Consider the following 5,796-nt stretch of genomic DNA (forward strand, 5'->3'; position numbering starts at 1 on the left):
TAAATTCGCTCCTAAAGCTTTGGAGGGTATATTTGTTGGTTACGGTGCCGAATCTCACACTTATAGAATCTTTGATGTATCCTCCGGGATTATCATTGAATCTTGTAGTGTGAAGTTCGAAGAAAATGATGGCTCCCAAGTGGGGCAAGTTGATGTTTGTGCAGGTGATGAAATACCTCAAGATGCCATAGTAAGAATGGGTGTGGGATTTTTCCGCCCCATTGAGGGACACGGTGTGGCGTCTCGGGAAGAACTATGCTCTACCACGGTGGAGCCCTCATCTTCTCAACATCAACAAACCCCATCAAGTGAAGCAAATGATGCACCAACCCAAGAACAAGAACAAAACCCTCCCTCTAGTGTGCAAGATCAAGGTCAAGATCAACCAAGAATTCATGATGGTTCCGACGAGTATCCATTTGATATTTGCTCCGCACCAAATGATGTCCAAGATCAAGCACATGATGTTGAGCACTCACAAGAAATTGTGGTTGCTCAAGTGGAAGGTCAAGACGGGGACCCAAATGATCAAGTTGATCAAGTGACACCTCCAAGGCCAAGAAGAACCAAGGAGGAGATCGAGACCCGTCGACTAGCAAGAAGAGAAAGGCAACTTGAGCGTCTTGGACACACACATGACAAGGTTCTTGGTGATGTAAGGGCAAAGGTTTCCACAAGAAGGCAATTGGCGAATTTTAGCCATCATCATGCTTATATCTCCTTAGTGGAACCCAAGAAAGTATTTGAAGCCCTTGAAGATTCGGATTGGTTGGAAGCTATGCATGAAGAACTCAATAACTTCAAGCGCAACAAAGTGTGGACTTTAGTAAAGAAGCCTAAGGAGTGCCGCAATGTTATAGGCACTAAATGGATTTTCAAGAACAAGCAAGATGAGTTTGGAAATGTTGTGAGGAACAAGGCAAGATTGGTGGCTCAAGGGTTCTCTCAAGTTGAGGGAATTGACTTTGGGGAAACCTATGCTCCCGTGGCTCGCCTTGAGTCCATCCGTATCCTTCTTGCTTATGCATCGCATCATAACTTTAAGTTGCAACAAATGGATGTGAAAAGTGCTTTTCTTAATGGTCCTTTGCATGAAGAGGTTTATGTTAAGCAACCCCGGGGTTCGAGGATCTCAACTTTCCTAACCATGTCTACAAGCTTGATAAAGCACTTTATGGTCTCAAACAAGCTCCTAGAGCTTGGTACGAGCACCTTAAGGAATTGTTGGTAGACCGTGGGTTTGATGTTGGGCTAATCGACCCCACTCTTTTTACTAAGAGGGTTAATGGGGAGCTTTTCGTTTGCCAATTATATGTTGATGATATTATATTTGGGTCTACTAACAAAGCTTTCAATGATGAATTCTCAAAGCTTATGACCGATAGGTTTGAGATGTCTATGATGGGAGAGATGAAGTTCTTCCTTGGTTTTGAGATCAAGCAATTGAGGGAAGGAACCTTCATCAACCAAGCAAAATATCTCCAAGACATGCTCAAGAGGTTCAAGATGACCGAGATGAAGGGTGTGGCCACTCCTATGGTTACCAAATGTCATCTTGCTCTAGATCCCAATGGTAAAGAGGTGGATCAAAAGGTATATCGCTCCATGATTGGATCCTTGCTTTACCTTTGTGCATCTAGACCGGACATAGTGTTGAGTGTTGGTGTGTGTGCAAGGTATCAAGCTTCTCCTAAAGAGAGCCACATGATGGCTCTCAAAAGAATCTTTCGATATTTGGTTGATACCCCAAGATATGGTATTTGGTACCCCAAAGGATCAAGCTTTATTCTCAATGGTTATACCGATGCGGATTGGGCGGGTGACAAGGATGATAGGAAATCAACTTCCGGGGCTTGCCAATTCCTTGGTAGGTCCTTGGTGTGTTGGTCTTCTAAGAAGCAAAATTGCATATCTCTCTCCACCGCCGAAGCCGAATATGTTGCCGCCGCAAGTGGATGCACTCAATTGTTATGGATGAGGCAAACTTTAAAGGAATACGGTGTCATTTGTGACAAAGTGCCTCTATTATGTGACAATGAAAGTGCCATCAAGATTGCCTATAATCCGGTGCAACATTCAAGAACGAAGCATATTGAGATCCGGAATCATTTCATTAGGGATCATGTTGCCCGTGGTGATATTGAGCTTATCTATGTTCCTACCAAAGATCAACTTGCCGATATATTCACGAAGCCTCTTGATGAAGCAAGGTTCTCTTATTTGAGGAATGAGCTAAATATCATTGATTCAAGGAGTATAGCTTGACCATCTTGCAAACACACCTCCGTCTCAAAACTTTATTTGGTTTAGATGTAGGCATGGAAATAGGGGAGTGCGGTTTAAATTATTGAGCTATCCCTCCCCCCATAATGCCAACATTAAGAAATCATTCTCTTTATATCATATGATGATATGTGAGCTTCAATGATGAGTAGTGGTTTTTGGGCCCAAGATATATCTTCGCGGTGCCATGCCATAACACTCATATATGGTGGCCTAGGCCACCACACTCTTCTTTATGAAGAGTTGGAGTAATTTGGATCTTTATTGGACTTCACTTGCCTATCTTTTGTTTTTAGGGGAATTGGCTCAATGTTTGGCTTCTATTGATTTGCTCCTTGCAAACTTGAGTTCATATTACCTTACCCCTCTTTGTGTCCATCCTAAGCCATTCTCTCACCTCTAAAACATTCTATATCTTGCACAAGCTCGTCTCAAAAATGCATATCAAAATTGTTTGTTTTAAAGAGGGTGTCTTTATATAAAAAAAGGGGGATTTTGTTTAAAACAGCCTACACAAAAAAAAAAAACGGGGGCGGAGGCTGGCCGACCCGGGCCTGACCAGGTCGGTAGTACCGCCTGGGGCCTGGCCGGTACTACCGCCGGCCTCGGGCCGGAGCCTCCAAGTGTGGGCGGGTCGAGCCCCGCTCCCCACCCTCCCCACTTGCCCCCATACTCCCTGCTCCAAATCTCCCTGCCGACCGGCCGCCCCTGCCGCCTCCCGTGCTCCCCCGGCCACTCTCCGACCATCTCCGGCCGGATCGGCTCCGTGGGAGCCTTCCCCCACCCACTACTAGGAAAAGGCTTATTGCCGGCGCACCAAAATGGGCTATTGCCGGCGCACCAAGAGCCCGCCGGTGCGAACGCGCCGGTGATAATAGCTTATTGCCGGCGCACCAGTCGGTGCGCCGGCGGTATCTCGCGTTATCCCCGGCGCACTTGTCTAGTTCGCCGGCGGTAAGTTATACAAGAAAACAAAAAAATTCAAATCTAGATCCGGATCTAGATCTAGATCTAGATCTAGCTAGTCAACCGTGGTTGTCGTCTATGCGCCGGTGTAGGAGGTGCATGAGGTGCATGAGGATGCCGGAAGCTCCCAAGATTGGCGGGCCGAGTGTAGGAGGAGGAGGAGTAGGCCGAGAGGAGGAGGAGTAGGCCGGAGGTGGAGGAGCCCGAAGGAGGTGGAGGATGCTGGGAGAATGCCGGAGGTGGCCGACGGTGATGGGGGAGGCCGGAGATGTTGGAGGAGGCCGGAGGACGTCGAGGAGGCTGGAGGTGGTGGAGGAGGTCGGAGGACGTCGTGGCCGTCGGTGGAGGAGGAGGATGAGTAGGTCGCCGGAGTAGCTCGCCGCCGCGAAGCTCGGTATAGAGAAGGAGGAGCGAGGAGATGGAGGAGGAGGAGGAGGAGGAGGAGGAGGAGGAGGAAAAGAGAAGGGGAAAGTGAGCACCGCGGGTTGAGTTGTGCCTATATAGCACTCCTTACCGCCGGCGCACCAAGTAGGGTGGTGCGCCGGGGCTATTTTTTTCTTTTTTTCACCCAAATCTTAAATCTGAAAAAGTCCTGTTTCTGTTTTGAATTTGACGAATCCATTTTTTCTCCAAACGGCCGTAGGTAGTTGAATTCGAGTAGGAAATTTCGAGTAGATCGATTTTGATATAAAAAAGTTTTTCATCGGAGGTCGTATGCAACCAGAAATCCCGTTTTACCGAAAGATGATGCCATTTTGCATAATACATCGAAATTCAAATTTTCAAATTTTCCCTAAAACTAGATCACATATTACATGGGCATTTCAAAGGATTTTATTTTTTGAATTTTCTATCATTTTCTATTATTTTTTCGAAAACTGAAAAGGCGATTCCCGGGGGGGGGGGGGGTGGAGAGAAAAATCTAGGCAACTTACCCCCGGCGCACCTCTATGGTGGTGCGCTGGTGGTAAATTGTCTACCACCGGCGCACCACCATAGAGGTGCGCCGGGGGTAAGGTGCCCAGAATTTTTGGGGCGGCCGGATCTCTTCGAATTTTATCCCCGGCGCACTAATTTTTTTTGTGCGCCGGCAGTATAGGTCCATCGCCGGCGCGGCGGAAAAGGGGTGCGCCGGCAACACTTTCCACCGGCGCACGTGCAAGGTGGTGCGCCGGCACATATTGCCTCCACCTATAGGCGTTTTCCTAGTAGTGACCCCTCCTCCTCCATGGCTCCCGGTATTAGCCTCTCCCCCCATGTATTTTGCTCGTATTTTTGGCTCACATGTGTGTTGGTTATTGGGTCTACATGCTTAGATTTTTGGCTAAATCTTACTCTTAGAGGTTGTATCTATTGCTGATCTATGTCCTCTAGTGTGTAGCACCGTTAACCTCTACTTTGTAGAATTTTTTTCTACCCATTGTGTGTGGCCTTATTTTTTTCTTCCATCATGCATGTGTATTTTGGGTCAAAATTTTGTTTTCTAGAGATGAGCTTGTGTCCTTATCCCATATGTCCCTCGGCTCTGTTCGTCTATTTCACAGGTGCTAGTGGTTCCGGTTCGGCGAAATCACGGAAAAGGCGAGGGTTCCAATTCTTGAGGATGAGTTTGTTGAACAAGATGAAGTTTTACCCCGTGCCACTACTGCTCGTGGTGCTTCTTTGGCAAATAAAAAGAAAGGGAAACCGGATATTAAGTCTTATGGTGGCGTCCGCCTTCATGCATACATGGCTATTCGCACCGCTAATCCCTATTTGGGGCCTCGGTCTTCTCGCACTCGCAACCGCCACTTCTACACCGAGGTTCAAGAACGCATATTCAATGAAGTCTATCCTCCCGACAAGGTGAAGGTGGTTGATCAACGGTATATCAACATTGACCATTTGGAGAAGGATGCATACTTTCATGAAGCTCTTGGTATTTGCAAGGAGTTTGGTTTGCTTCCCATTATGGCTTTCCATTGCAACTATGATCCTTACCTTGTGACTCAGTTCTTTGCCACAGTCTATTTTCATGAGGATGACGCTCGCTCCATCACTTGGATGACTCGTGATGAGGTACTCACTACCACTTGGAGCACCTTTGGACAGATTCTTGGCTATCCTCTTCCGGAAGATTGTGAACATGACACTGATAGTGGTTGGAGGTTTCATGGGCAGTCTAATGCTAGCACCAAAGATGTTCTTGAGCCGCTCTATATGCCCGGTCGATGCAAGCTTGGATTCACTTCCGGTCTCCAACCCGTCTATGATATTATGCTTCGCATCTACCGTGAGACTGTTGCCGTCGAGTGGGTAATGTTGATGAGATCCATTCTTTTGTCATTGACTTGATGCTTCAAACTCATCTCCGCAAGGGCAAGGGTGTGAAGATGGATGTCATGGATTGCCTGTGGAACCAGATTTTCCTGCGTATGGTTGAGAAGAAGTCTCCTGCCTTTGGTCCCTTCATCATGAAGCTTATTTCTGAGGTGTGGCGTCAGAAGTTTGAGGGTGCCATTCTGGAACCTTTTTCTACACTCACTATTCATAAACGCAAGAATCTTC

The sequence above is a fragment of the Lolium rigidum genome, chromosome 1 (genome assembly GCF_022539505.1).
Source record: "Lolium rigidum isolate FL_2022 chromosome 1, APGP_CSIRO_Lrig_0.1, whole genome shotgun sequence".
Lineage (NCBI taxonomy): Eukaryota > Viridiplantae > Streptophyta > Magnoliopsida > Poales > Poaceae > Lolium > Lolium rigidum.